Source organism: Papio anubis, chromosome 19 (assembly GCF_008728515.1).
Source record: "Papio anubis isolate 15944 chromosome 19, Panubis1.0, whole genome shotgun sequence".
NCBI lineage: Eukaryota > Metazoa > Chordata > Mammalia > Primates > Cercopithecidae > Papio > Papio anubis.
The window spans coordinates 22,022,181-22,038,147 of NC_044994.1; the positions used below are offsets into that span (position 1 = coordinate 22,022,181).

General features: G+C 33.3%; 1 long non-coding RNA gene across 2 annotated transcripts in view; it reads left to right on the forward strand.

The window, feature by feature from the left end:
* The window catches only part of LOC103879647, a 53,606-nt gene extending 42,545 nt beyond the window's left edge, over positions 1-11,061 (forward strand). The window contains exons 4-5 of one of the 2 annotated variants that reach the window (XR_004180040.1): positions 795-912; positions 995-11,061. This is a non-coding gene — a long non-coding RNA (uncharacterized LOC103879647). The remainder of the gene's footprint in view (positions 1-794; positions 913-994) is intronic. The other variant, XR_002518661.2, reaches the window with a different exon arrangement.
* Positions 11,062-15,967: the final 4,906 nt, after the last annotated feature.

Here is a 15,967-nt window from a genome sequence, read left to right on the forward strand (position 1 = left end):
ATTTATTGTAGTTCACTCCACATCATTTTTGTTTATTTCTGATTTTTTAATTGCATTGTTCAGCATTTGTGTGGCAAATAAAAGATGGAAGTTTAGGTTGATACAATGTTTGACATTTTTATAAATGGTGAAATGAATAGCAGAAGGAGTCAAGAGGTTAAAAGTGTAGGTACAACTCTATAATGTGGGTCTATATCTCAGCTATAGAAAAGTAAATGATGGTAAAAAATAGATTGTGATAAATTTTAAAAATATATTAGAGCAGCTCTGTCCAATAGAACTTTCTGTAAAGATGGGAATGTTCTATAATATTGGTGTTTAATATAATGTTTACTAGCTGCTTGTGACTACTGAACACTTGAAATGTGGCTAGAGTGTCTGAAAAACAAAATCTAATTGTATTTTTATTTTTTAATTTTATTTATTATTTGTTCTTTAGTGATGAATTCTCACTGTGCTGCCCAGGTTGGTCTCGATCTCTTGGTCTTGGGCTCAAGCAATCCTCCTGCTCTGTCTCATGAGTAGGTGGGACTACAGGTGCACACCATCATGCCCAGCTAATTGTATTTAATTTTAATTACTTATAATTAAAGTTTAAATAGCATCATGCAGGTAGTGGCTACAACACACAACAGCACAGTTCTAGAGATTGGATAAATCAATACACCTAGCACTTGTGGACAGATTTGAGTTTAATGTTTTAAAAGGCTGAGCTCATTTATAGTATGTTAATATAGGAAATATAAAGATCATTTGACAAAGCTGAATTGATTTTTCTTAAATTGTTTTAATAGGCTTATGAGGATGTACTATAATAAAAGCCTACTTACGCTCAGACCTGGAGGGATTAGGCAAGGTTTTCGCAGCGACAGGCCTATTTGAGCTGTGTTTTCTCCTCTGCTTTGGAAGGCAGTAAGTCAATTCTAATATAGGTGTTGATCTGTTGACAAGCAATGAGTTACCATTTAACATGGAAATTTGTTTATATTTGTAGGATACAGTAAACTATGAGGAAACAGTAAGTCGTGCCAGAAATTTATCCTCGTGTTTGATGAAAAAACAAGCAAACAAACAAACTCTGAAGGAAATGAGAGGAAAGGAAGAAGCGAGGAATAAACCAAGAGAAAATTGAGGCATATGTTCTTAATAGAAGATGTGATGTGATATGGTTTGGTTCTGTGTCCTCCCCCAAATGTCATTTTGAATTGTAATCCCCATGATCCCCACTTGTCAAGGGAGGGAGCTGGTGGGAGGTGATTGGATCATAGGGGCAGTTTCATGAGATAGTGAGTTCTCACGAGATCTGATGGTTTTATAAGCATCTGGCATTTCCCCTGCTTCTCTCACCTGCCGCCATTTAAGACCCGCCTTTGTTTCTCCTTTGCCTTCTGTTCTGACTGTAAGTTTCCTAAAGCCTCCCAACTATTCATAACTGTGAGTCAATTAAACCTCCTTCCTTTATAAAGTACCCCGTATTGGGTATTTCTTTACAGCAGTGTGTAAAGGGACTAATACACTGTGCAATTCCATATCTTGTTTATTGTCTTTTATAAACTCGATTTTTTCCCAAGTGATTTCTGGTTTGTAACCTTGGGTTTTTCAAGCTGATACTTCCAGTTTCTTCTAAAAGATCCAGTTTGTTGATCTGTTATCCATTTGGTCTAAAAATTATTATATTAAACTCCACCTTAATTGGCTCCTTCAAACTGTTTTAGAGGCTACATTCACTATGAAAAGAAGAACGACAAAATATGGCAACCAGATTCTCAATGAATATTTGATAAGTTTTGATGTATGAAGATTTTGATAGTCTGCAGTATGTGTATTTATTGTACTAAAATGAAATCTGGAAAACTCTCTGATTTACAAATTCCAAAGTTGCCTTTCTTCCTACAATCTCACCTAGACTTACATGCTCATAATATAAGCCCATTTTCTTTTGTGCATTTTAATGCAGAGGGTAAGAGATGATCACATGCAATCACCTTATGCTTTGCTTTCTTTTCTATATAGTACAGAGAAAATGCAATTTTTAAATTCCCATGTTATCTCTATAGTGTCTTTTAAAAAGTGGTTATTTTTGAAAGCAGCAAGATAATTTTTTGTTTCAACATATGGTACTTAGTTGTTTCTCAGCTGAGGAGGAAGAAAAAAAGTATTTTATTCAGGCAAATCATTTATATGACTTGCAAATTATCTAAAGTTGCTGACTACTGACATTATAGTTTTCTAAACTATGCCACCCTATTTGGAAGTTTTGATTTTCTATTATGCCTGGACTTTTAATTGTTTTTATTTAGTCAATTTATCAGAATAGCATTTAGGTAGTGTTGATGTTCATTTTCATCCTTGTAAAGGAAAAATTTTACAACAGGCAGCCCATTTCAGTGGCAGTAACAAAATATGTACCTATATTTCTATTTATATGTATAAGTATATTAATGTATCCAAGGTCAGCAAGAATTTTTATATGAAATTAAAGAGGTTATGTGCTCTGTTTATTTCCTAATGATTTCAGCATATCATGGACGCATTCTCACTTACCGGTATTATTGTCCAAGAATCACAGACAGGATCCTATAAATGCACGAGGGTTCTTTAGTTGTAACTAATTCACATTCTCATGCATAGAAGAATATTTGGTTTAGTTCGGCATACTAATTATAACATTTCCGTAGGGTAGAAAAATAGAGCAGAGTCAAAACTACTTGTAAGTAGAACACTTTAAACAAAGATATAAATATCACCTACTTAAGCACCTTATTATGCCCTAAATTAGACTGGAGATCAGACATTCAAGGTATTAATACTCTAACCCTTTTTCCTAAGGTGTAAAAGGGAAGCTAGTGTCATAGCCAGAACTAGTACTAATATCTTGGATGCCTGATCACCAGCCAGTTGTAATTTCTGTGCGTATGTGTTTACATCATTGAATGAGGACATTCTATTTGTAGTTAAGCCTTTGTCTTACTGCTTTTTTTCAAATAAAAAAATACAATAGGTTACATAGTATATTAATAAGCATTCAGGAAAGAATGCATCAACTAATTTTAAAAAATGAGGGTCAACATCAATTGTTTATATTCCTTTAAAATTAAAGCAAAAAAAGCACAGAAGCAGAGAGAAAATTAAGGTTAAAATAAATATTCATGGGGGAAACTTCCAAACCCCAGAAAGGGGGTACTTCATACCAATGTCCCTAACCCACTCATGCGTCCTCTTTGATATCTGATAATCCTTAAGAATAATGTTTAAAAATGCAACATCTGGACTCAATTTTGCCTGGGTTCAAATTGCAGCTCTGCCATTTAGTATCTGTATAAACTGAACCGAAATTACTTGTGCCTCAGTTTATTTTATGTTAAATGGGTGAGACATTATATAAGGACAGCTCCCTGAAAATACAATTAATGTTTGTAATTGTTGTTGTTATTATTTGTTTTTTACTTTGATTTTGACTTCTCTGATATAGTGGCATCTTTAAGCATAGATGAATATTTCCTGGTCAAAACAACTCAGCCAGGTCCCCTGAACATCAGCAACTTACTGAGGGCACAGAGAGTTTCCTCCTAATGATTTCACTAGTTTCCTAAAATACTTTTATAAATTCTACTTTATAATAAAAAATCAAAGACAGATAGTTATTAAAAGACAATTACTCTAAATACACGTATTAAAATATAAAGTCATATATTGTCCACTGATATGATTCTTTTTTTTTTTAAGTGCCACCGGGAAGCCAGTTGTCAGAACTATAGAAAAAATATTTTATGTTTCTTTATGCTTACGGCTTTCTGAGCATCCTTAAGCATAGAGAAAATAAAATATTTTTATAATACCACAACTGGATTTAACCTTTAAAAATAAGGCAACAGAAAAGATGAATTGAATTAGTGGACAATATATGACCAGAACAGATACTTGGACTTCCTGAGATTTGCTGGCTTGGAAAATAATTTGTCAGTCAACTAGAACTGATTCATTCTGAAGTCTACGGACGTTTGGACTTGGTTTGAAAAGAAGTACAGGCAGTAATTTTTAAATTGCTTGAAATAAAGTTGTTGAAAAACCTGAAACGTATCCCGAAAATGTGGTTCACTAAACAATAAAAAGCAATTATTGAACAGTTAGTTCTTTAGAGAATAAATTTTATGAAAAAAATCTGATCTGAAATATTAATATAATTATTTTCCACAGAGAGTATGACTGAAAGCTAAAATAATTGCTTTTTTCATGAATTTGCACATTATAATACATAGGATAAAACTACAGCTTATAAATGAGTAAGCACTAAAAACATATTAAACAAAAACAGAAACAAAAGTGCATTGAAGCCAATTGGAACAGAGCTTCCTAAGATAAATTTACAGAAATAGCAGTAGGCTACAACATTCTTATTTAGAGATGGAGAGATTAAAATTTCATACATTTATTATTACAGGAATTATATTTCTGTTCATTATTTGGTTTTTGCAAACAAATAAATTATACTTGTGTTTGTTTAATGAAGTTTATTCAAAAAATAACTTCTATAGAGATTCATAAATAATATTCATAAGTGGAATTCATGAGAGCAGCATTAAATATCCTGCAATTTGAGTGCAGGATATTTTTATTCTCAAAATAATTCTGGCATATTCCTTTTGTAGTATTCAATTTCTCTATGATAATGTACAAAAAGACTTATGTAAAGTGGAAATTTAAGAGAGACTTAACTAATAGCTTGGGGGAAGTCCGTTTATTTTAGTACTTTTGTCTGTAAAACTGAAATGGGCAAAAAAAAAAAAAATGGAAACATTAAATTTCATTATTAAAAAGTAAAACTTTCTCTACAGCACTGCTGTTTATTAATGCTTTGTCTAGTACAACTGTAGGGAAAAATATAAATGGTTCCTTTTTCATTTAAGTTTCACCTTTGTATCTTGTTGCTAAATGTGTAAGCATTTTGAGTCTCTGAAACAAATAGCAGCAATCTACATATTTGCTTTAATGGCATTAATAGTTAATGAAGACTTCTGTACATGCAACCGTTAAAATCATATTCTTAGTTTTCTCTATTACTGGCCTCAAAAAGGGCTTAAATATTCTCAGGGAAATAAAGAAGTTCTAGTGTTAAGATAATAGTTATTTGTCCAGGTGAATTATTATTGACATTCAGGCAATTTTATCATAGAGTGGTTTCTGACTTGAACTTCAATAGAATTATTATTACCTTTCCTCTTATGTGCACATTACTAATTCTATTAACTATAAGAGAAAAGAAATGCTTCACTTCAATACTTGGAGACTTAATCCTTGCATTTGATTGAACTCTCCATGTGGAAAAAGTGAACCTGAGTGTGCAACTTAAGTTTTGTGCAGTTCGAGTAAATGAAAAAGCCCTAGGCCTGACACTAATCTTTTGAATTTATAGATTTCTTATTTGACAGCACAAACTGCTTGGCTTACTTTGCTGTAGTTTTAAAATGAGCTACTACCTAAATTCTAGCAGGAGAGTCTGACCCGTGAGAGTATTTCACTGCTGAAACAAGCAATTGCTTAAATCTAAATTTTGTATTAAAATTAAAATTAATAAAAATAAATTATTTGGTCACTACTTATATTATGCCCTCATGGTTCTCCTTATTTCTATCATAACACTTTCAGTAATTTCTTCAGTGTTTATGTCTTTGAGGAATGGATAAAACCTGATTTATTTGTAATTCTTCAGAACCTTGGATAGTGCTTGCTCATAGAAATAGTAATTTATTTGTTGAATCAATGATTGCAATTATGTGCTTAGGTACCTGGGGCAATTGATAATAAAAGAACAGGCAGCATGACCAGAGGTGGCTATTTTTCAAACATTTATGTGATTATATATCTTAATACTTTTATTATACTTTTTTTTCTATTAGTTCAATGGAGCCACAGAAATGATCTAATATTTCCACCAGGTCACATTATAAATTTAATAACAGATTTAGCCATATGTGTATGGAATAATATTCTAGATTTCAAACCAAGAAACATCTAAAAACACGAATATTTCCAGCTTTCGTATTCAAAGGGCAATATAGTGAATGTACTCATAATGTAGCATGTTAAGTTTGGCCAGACTCATACCTTTGCTTAAGTTGGTGTTCATAGGTTCACTACAAAACTAGAAACCAAGTAATACAAACATTATATGACATAAGAACTACATAGATCCTCGAATTCTTCTTTTTTCCACAAAGTGAAAAAGCAGGACAGATCAAAAGAGCCAAGACTCTGAGGTTTAAACCGTTATGCCAGAAGAAAACATATTAGCAATTAGCCCATGAGGAAAACATATCAGCAATCAGGGCATGAAGAAAACATGTCAGCAACCTGGGGTCTTTCTAATGCTAAAGTTACTTGCAGACTTTTATTTTTGATTTCTTACTATATGAACAGTCCTGAAAATGGCTTATTCATGGCCTTAAATCAACTGGATAATCCTTGAGACATCTACCTCTTGAACTGAAGTATACCAACTGCTTGTCCCTTTCTTTTTGTTCTGTGCTGTGCGTGTATGTGCTACAACTAATCTGTAGAGTAAGGGTGAGTTTTCCCTGGAAAATTGATTTTTCATTTAATTTCCTTTCATGGCAAGATTAGATTGCAAGGCTCAGCGGCCCTTTATGATTTCTTTTACTTTTAAGAAATTCACTTGAGTGCTACTTTATCATTAGATGAGATATAATCCTTCATGAAAAATTTTGAATTGTTCTTCACACCTGTTTTCTTGAGAAAATAGTAATTTTTTTTCTTGAGAAAATAGTAATTTTTTGAGGCAGAGAAGCAGTTAAGAGATATAATTTTGACTTTTTCCAGCTTCAATTCAAATCAAGTAAAAATTTGCATACTCATATTTATACATAAAGCAAAATACACAGAAATATATTATCTTGATATAAATAAAATTAAGGCTTGCTTTAAGCAACTTGGATTGCCTGTAGATTACCTATATTTTCTACCTTTTTAAAACATCTCTCTTCACCTGCACGACCTCCCTTACTGAAGAATACAGGTGAGTTATATTATCATTTGGGGTCACCCTTCTTTAATCAAACTACACTGGACTCACTCTTATTCCTACTGTTATGATCTCTGATTTCACATGGCCCAAGGCCATGTGTTACTGAGTACACATTTCTCTAATTCCCTTATAGCCAGTTTCACACACACACACACACACACACACACACACACACACACATAACCCAGAAACAAAACAAAAACAAAAACCTTCTGATATTGTGTTTTATCCTTTTTTAGCCAGGGCTACTGGCTGTCCCTCTAATAAGGAAGACAAAAAGGAAGGCCTTTTAAGAAAGAGGGTTATGGGTTATTTGCTTGCTAGATTAATAGTAATGGTGAAGTAACTTAACAGGCATGCTCAGTAAGTATTTATAGATAGGAAACTACGTATCAGGAAGACTCTAATTAGAGATATAGATTTGCAAGCCATTTACATTGAGATTGAAGCCATGATTATTCTCAACAAACGGCATCTTGTAATTGCTACAGCCTAATGTATACATATCCAATCCTGAGGAAGGATGGATTCTATTAAGTTGGAAAAATGGTACATAAAAATGCAATCAGAGAACAAAAGACAGATATATTAAATCAATTTCAAGCATATGAAGTCTGAAATAAAATAATTTTAAGTATGTATTTGTGTTATACTTGTAAAAATCTAGAGTTGGTTTAAATGACGTAATTATTTGTTCCCCCAATACTACATTAAAATTAATGGTGAATTGGAAATAAGTTTGAATTTATACATGAAACAATAAATATATTTTCTTCTGCTCCTAATTTTGCCACACAAAACACATATTTTTACTTTGTTCATTCACATAGTAACTTGATAATTACCTAATATACATTTTTTAGCAAATTACAGTCATCCCTCAGTATCCCCTGGGGATTGCTTCCAGGACCTCCAGCTATCAAAATTTGCAGATATTCAAGTTCCTGACATGAATGATGTAGTGTTTGTGTGTAACTTATGCACATCCTCCAATATATACTAATCATCCCTAGATTACTTATAATACCACACACAATGTAAATGCTATGTAAATGTTTGTTATGTAGTGTTGTTTAGGACATAGTGACAAGAAAATCTATACATATTCTGTACAGATGCAGTATACTTAAATATTGTTGGTCTGTGGTTGATTGAATCTATGGATGTGGAACCCATTAATAATTAGGGCAATTTTTACATATCTTGGCTTATTTTCTCATCTGTAGAAAGTAAAAATGTTCATATACCAATTGTGGTGATTGCGTGACATGCCGTGTGATAGCAGATAGCAACCATTATATCACCTGCCAAATACTAATTTATTCATTTCCTTTATTTAATTTTGGTATAATTTATATTCATTGTTTAAATAACTTATTGTTTTCTATCATTGAGCCAAATATGTTACTCCGTGTTTTTCCACCTTCTATTTGTTCGTCAACCAAATATAAAATTTTCAGGTGGTGCTGAGTGCCCACAGCCATTGCCAGAAGCATAGAGGCAATTGATTTGATAGTTGTTGTTTTTGGATCACTGTGAGTCTGGCACTTCTAAGGATCTTCTGCAGCCAACTCAGCTTGGCTCATGGGGCAATATCAACTCCCAGGCCAATATGAGAGACCTGCTGAGTAAAATAAATTACTTGAAGTGGTACAAAAGCAAGATTTTATTTTATTCTTATTTTTCAGTCCCCAAATGTGTTGATCTTCTTTCACCAAAAACATCCTCTATCTAGAGACCACAGGTGGCAGAAGGATCTTTAAAGGATCCAGTGAGAGAATAAACAACCACCTATTTATTAATATTAGAATGTAATATCATTCTAATATTGAATGTAATATCAAATAAAGAGAATATCAAATAAATATCAAATATCAAATAAAAAATATTTTTTAAGATTAAACAATGACATCATATTTTAAGCTTAATGATATCTGCTCTAATTTAATTCACGTTCCATCTCTATCAGTCTAGGTAGAAATATTCATAAGCTCCCTGAGATTTTTTTCCTAAAGTTAACTTCAATAATATGTTTTAGAATGATAAATATTTAAGAAATTACTTCTCCTTATTACTAGTTGGAGTATCACCATTGCTTTTGATAAAAATTATTATTTTTTTATTCTGAAAATGAGTGAAGAATATGTATTTGAAGCTGTGTTTCTTTAAAAGTTTGCTAGGTTTTAACATGCTTGTTGGTTCCTGTTCTGATATGTTAGTGGAATTAGAAAAGTCAAAGTTTCTGAAAGGGCCAAAAATCCTCTCTTTCATTGTTAAGGGTATTACGGTTTACTGAATACTATGCAGAGTTACCTCTTTTCCTAAAAGATTGAGTTATTTCAAAACACTTAATTGTGTGCAACTTAATTCCTGAGACAGATTTATGTTTAGAGCACAGGCTCATTCAAATACTGTTGAGCAAATTAATGTATTATTTTTATTTTATACAAGATTTTTTGTTAAATTATATCAATTTTGCTAATTGAAAAATTTTGCCAGTTTTTTACAGTGAGCAAATGATTATAACAATTGCCTATGTAACTGCTATTAGAGTAGAAAAGATCAACATTTAGAAGCAGAAATTCTCCTCCACAATAGTTCTGTGTCTTTGTAAGAGCCAGCTGTCCTCAACCACAATTGTTTTCTTCTGTGTAGTTGTAATGATGATACGTCCTCTATCACTCATCAAGATTATTATGGTTATAATCCTTGATGGGATTTTGAGCTCTTGGATTGAATGTTAACACAAAGATAATGTAGTTCTGTTTCAAAACTATTGTAAAACCCCCTTTATACTTCTTTAGCAGTTCATTTTATAGCACTATTTATTTTTATATATTTGTTAATTTATTTACCTCTTACTCATTGTTACCAACCTCTTTGGGAACCGCTCCAGACATTTATATACAACTCTTAAATGCTTTGACAAAGATATAGACATAATGCTAATCTAAAATACATGAAAAAGTTAGACTCTTCTATATGGGAAAAAGATTATCTCAGAACAGTTCTTAATATTGCCATCTTTATATTTTAATATCATAATATCATAACCAAAAAACCTCATACCTTTTAACAGCATGGTGTTAAGGTTTGTATCCTTTTGCTCTTCTGGTATAGTGATAGTTGTACATTTACATTAGTTATGGGGACAACACTAAAATGTTTTTTTTTTTAATTGGGCTTATGATTGTACAATTTTGGAAAGGCATTTTTTTTTTTTTATGAGAAGGTTTACACATTACATCATATACTCTTGGAGTAGAATTATAAGTATCAGTGAAAGTCGTTGTAGTGATGACCAGCTTGGGAAATTACAAATAGGCACAATTGCAAGAATAGCCTATGTGCTATGTAATGGTTCGAGTTGATAGATTGTGATGTCATTTCATTAATTGGAACTTGGAGAGGTTCACTTCTCGTAGGAATAAAACAAGTTCAAACTTAAATATATGGAGGATGAGGGATATTTATGACATCAGAAAGGTGGTGTCAATCAGACTGAAAAGTGCTGGGAGCGTGGAGTTCATAGTTGTGGCCTGAACATTAGTATCATCTGCAATTGAGGGAGAGGGAGGGGCACTGGAATCTAGATTTGTGGATTATGTCTCTCCGAAAAAGGGTAGCAAGCAGAACAGAAAAAGACTGAGATCAAACTTTTAGAAATCTCTAACACATAGAAGACAGACATGAGAGTGTCAGCTAAGGTGACAGAAAGTAATAACAAGAGGTTAAGCAAAAATCAAGAGTGTATTCTGTTACAGTAGTTTTTAAAAAATGATTCAGGAAGGAGAGTGATCAACAAAGAGAAACACATTTTAGACATTAAATACAAGTGGATAAATGTCTTGTTACAAATGCAAACAAACATATGCATTCAATTGAGAATGTAGGATAATCCCTGTGTTCATGGCAGGTGTGCTAGGTGATTGGGATTTGAAAGCTATATTTTAAATGTGTGAGTAGGGGGCGCCTCTAGAATGGATGAGTAGGGAGCTTGTAAATACTATCTCCAAAAAGTAATAACATAGACAAAATTGTCAAAAACAATTACATTAGCATTGTGGACATTGACAAAAGACATACAAAAACTGAGAAATGTTTACTCAAGATGAAGTGCTGAACAGTGGGAGTCTGTAGTGTTTTAGCTGGTGTGGTAACCATCTTTCCCACTGTATCTTCAGTGCATGGAGAAAGTGCAGACCACAAGAACTTGCATCCTTATTGACAAAAAGACCTGATTTGATTTGATATGAGACCATGGAAAAGTCCACACAAGGAAAGACAGTTGAAACCATAAGGAAACAATTCCAGAAGAATAGTAAACATTCTGAGAGGGCCAACATCACATTTAGACTTTGCCATGATAGTTTGGGGCACAGACCATCAGAAGAGTCAAAAGTTAACAGGAAGTTCTGGGTAACCAGACTGGTATAAAGAGCCCTGATAAGATTTTATATAACCCTGGTAGTATAGAATTCTGTGTACCTGTGCAAGGTTCTTTGCACAATCAGGAAACAAAAACAGAGACAGCTTTATTCATCTATTTGTATGTGGATGTACCTATGAGGCCATAAGCATACAGAAACAAAAGACTGGGGAAGAATTGCAAAAACACTGAAATTTTAAAGTGTTCCTAATTCACGTACAAATCTATCAGCAAATGGTAAAAGACTACTTGCACAATAATTTTAAGTATAACCACTCACCAATCATTGGCTGATGACTAAGCTATGCTGATTTAAAGGAACTCCTAGGAAGGCAGCATGAAAATTGTCTTAAATAAAATAAGCCAGTCATAGAAAGACAATACTCCATGTTTTCACTTACAGGTGGAAACGTAAAATGTTTATCTTACTGACGTGGAAAATACGAAAGTGGTTACTAGAGACTGGGAGGTACAGAGGGAGGGGAAATATGGAAAGGTCAGTTAATGAATGAAAAATTGCAGCTAGATAGGAATAATAAGTTCTAGTGTTCTATAGCACTGTAGGGTAACCATAGTTAACTAATTTACTGTATACTTTCAAATAGCTAGAAGATAGATTTTTGATTGATCTCAGTACAAGAAAATGATCAATGCTTGAGGTGATGGATATAGCAATTACCCTGATTTTATCAGTACACATTGTATACATGTCTTGAAATATCACCTTGTATCCCTTAAATATGTACAATTACCATGTGCCAATTAAAAATATAATAATTAAAATTTTGAAACTGAGCAGAGACTTCAGTGGCAATTCATTTGGGACAGACTTACTCTATTGAATTAGTTGAAACAAACAAAATCAGCACTGATTAGAATCTAGGGTTGCAACAATATTTTAGCTAAAATATGCAATTTTGAACAAAATATAATGAGATACACAAAGAAACAGAAAACTGTAACTTATGCACTCAGGGAACAAAACTAACAAGAAATGGTCTTGAAGTGTCACTGATGAAGGATTTAGCAGATAAAAATTTCAAACATGCTGCGATAAATATGGTTAGAGAACTAAAGGAGACTGTGTGCAAAGAATGAAGGTATCAATGGGAAATAAGAACCTATCAAATGCAGAACAACAATTAGTACAAATTATAAAGAACAGCCAACCAAACTCTTGGAGTTAAAAAGCTAAATAATTGAAATAAAAATTCACTAGAGATTAACAGCAAATGTGGCATGCCAAAAATAATCAGTGAAGGTGAAGATAAAGTAAAATAGATAATCCAGGCTGAGAAACAGAAAAGAATAAAGAAATATAAACAGAGCCTTAGAAGCCTGTAATACACCATCAAGTTTACCAACACATGTACAGTGGGAGTCCTGGAAAATGAATAGAAAGAGAAACGGTTGAAAAAACATTTGAAATGATGGCCAAACACTTCCTATATTTGATGAAAAAGTTGATCCACAAATTCAATAACTAAACAGATTCTAAGTATTACACTGTTTATTTCCCATTGAAAGCCATTCCACTCTCACGCAGTTGCAGAAATTGGCTAAGATGTCTAGTAAGCAAAATTAAGACTAAAAAATATCAATGAATGATTTTTTTGGGAGACGTTAATCCAGTGTAATGTCCTCTACAAAAAGCACTCACTAATCCTGTCATCTCCTCTAGTTAAGTAGTCTATTATTGGTTTTTCTTACAGGACCTTCTGTTGTCAGCGTATTACTTACCTTTGGAATATAAAACAACTGTAACTAGCTGTTAGAGCCCAATAGAATAGACACTGGTAATACTAAAGCAAATTTTGGAGTCCAGAAACCTTTATGGCCTGGGTTGCCTCAACCCAAATCAGAAAATGAATTTTACCTGGAAAGTAGTTAGCTGACACTCCCCAGCACCCAATATGGTTAGGTGAGTTGTAAGAATTCTAGAGTACAGATGCTTAGAATATTGTCAGCTTACAAGTTCATGATTTGCCATTCACTAGTATCCAGGTTTTTACATGAAGCCACAGGGCTCTAAAAGTGAGCACTCTGGTGAAAAAGGCAGGAAGTTCATGCATTTTAATGACTTGGATTCATAAGTCACAGAGTGTCACTTCTAATTTACTCTATTGGTTGAAGCAGTCACAAGTCCACCCAGATTCAAGGGGAAGGGACACAGACCCTACCACTCAATGAGAACAATGTCAAAAAATTACAATCCATGTTTTAAAACCACCATAGCCTGCCTTCTGACTTCAATGTATTTACTTTTCTCACATATATAAAATACAAATTTCCGCTTTCAACACCCAACACCCATTTTAAGTTGCTTTTAATTACAGAATCAGGCGTAAAGCCCAAGTTTTCATCATCTAAATTAGATTCAGCTGCAGATGAGGTTTCTTGAGTTTGGTTGCTGAAGTTTGATTTCTCTTAACCTGAAAAACTGTAAATTAAACAAATACACCGCACTTTGGGAGGCCAAGGTGGGTGGATTGCTTGAGGTCAGGAGTTCGAGACCAGCCTGGACAACATGGTGAAACCCAGTCTCTACTAAAAATACAGCAATTAGCTGGGCATTTTGCTATTTTAATGTGTTCCTAATTCACGTACAAATTTATCAGCAAATGGTAAAAGATTATTTGCACAATAATGTTAAATATTTTTTAATTTTGCTGGGTGAGTGCCTGTAATCCCAGCTACTCCAGAGGCTGAGGCAGGAGAATCGCTTGAACCTGGGAACCAGAGGTTGCAGTGAGCCAAGACTGCACCATTGCACTCCAGCCTGAGTGGCAAAGCGAACTCCATCTCAAAAAAAAAAAAAAAAAAAAAATTGAATAAGCCATATCTCTCTTCTATTCTCCCAACAAACAATGGTGGAATTGACATACTATAAGCTCAATAGACAAGCTATCCACAAAGGTAGGATGTGGGAGATGCAGCAGTCACTGGTCCATAGCAATTTTGAAGCCAGTCAGGCACAAACAACAGTTTTTTGCTTAGGCTTAGTACATTTCCATGAGATTGCATTTTCAATGTGTCATTATTCAGGGAGAGACGAAAGACTGACAAAAACTGTAGACTCAAACTAGATATCCCTTTGTTTAATAAAACAACTTAGTTGATATTTGAATACTCAAAATTACATATGAAGCTAACTAGGTTCATGTAATATGAGATAACAAAATGCAATGATTTTAAACAAGATGTAAATGTATTTCCCTCTCATATAATAGTCTGAGAAATAGGGCAGATCTTTGATAGTGGCTTGAGAAACTGAGAAACCAGCTCAAATCAGTTTCTTTAACTGACATCCTTAGCGTTGCATGCCCCAAGATGGATCAAAAATACTTACGAAAACATAGAAAACACAAAATTCACATATATAGTAGGCAGTAACCTTTTGTCAGATTCATGGAATATATAAAATGAATTTTTTTCCAAATAATATTTAATTTTATAGATAAGTACTTAACCTATTCAATTAAATATAAATAGTATTAATTTGCAATCAGAATATATTTCTTCCTAAATGTACACCCACACACCTGCAAGTACAAAATATAAATTCATTCAAATTTACATCTATTATATGTGGACTAGGAAACTACAGGGATTTGATGTTTTTAATTAAAAATACTAATTAAAAATATCATGGATGTTTTACTTCCCTATCTTTACAAGTCCCTTAGGTAAACATGGATGCTGATTTTAAGAGATATATATACTTTTGCTTAATTAATGCTTTAGTAGTGATATAACTAATTAGAAAAAATATTTTATAGATGCAACTTCAATTGAGTTATATATTTTTTCTTCCTTAGATAGATTCCTAGGATGCTCTGGTGATGAATTACTGGAAGCAAAGCCTCATTCCTGGTTGCAGATTTCTTTTACTCTATTGCTTTCTTGCCCTCTTTGTTTGGTCACTGCCACTTTTAGACTTGATTTCTAAATTAAGTCACTACATTACTGAATTAAATAGTGTTGAAAATTCATGTCCACCTGGAATCCATGAATGTAACCTTATTTGTAAATAGGATTTTTGCAGATGTAATTAGTTAAGATGAGATCATGCTTAATTGGGATGGGCCTTAAATCCAGTAAGTGACATCCTCATCGGAAGAGGACAGAAGCCACAGACACACACACACACAGGGAAGAAGGCCATGCGAAGACAGGGACAAAAACTGGAGAGTTATAGCTATAGGCCAAGGCCAGGATTGTTTAGAGACACCAACAGCTACAAAAAGGGAAGAAATAATTCCTCTTTTAAGACTTTAGAAAGTATATGGATCTACCAATACTTTGATATAAAACTTTCAGACTCCAAAATGGTGAGAAAATAATACATTTCTGGGTTTTTTGTTTGTTTGTTTTGTTTGTTTGTTTGAGATGGTGTCTCGCTCTGTTGCCCAGGCTGGAGTGCAGTGGTGCAATCTCGGCTCACTGCAAGCTCCGCCTCCCGGGTTCACTCCATTCTCCTGCCTCAGCCTCCCCAG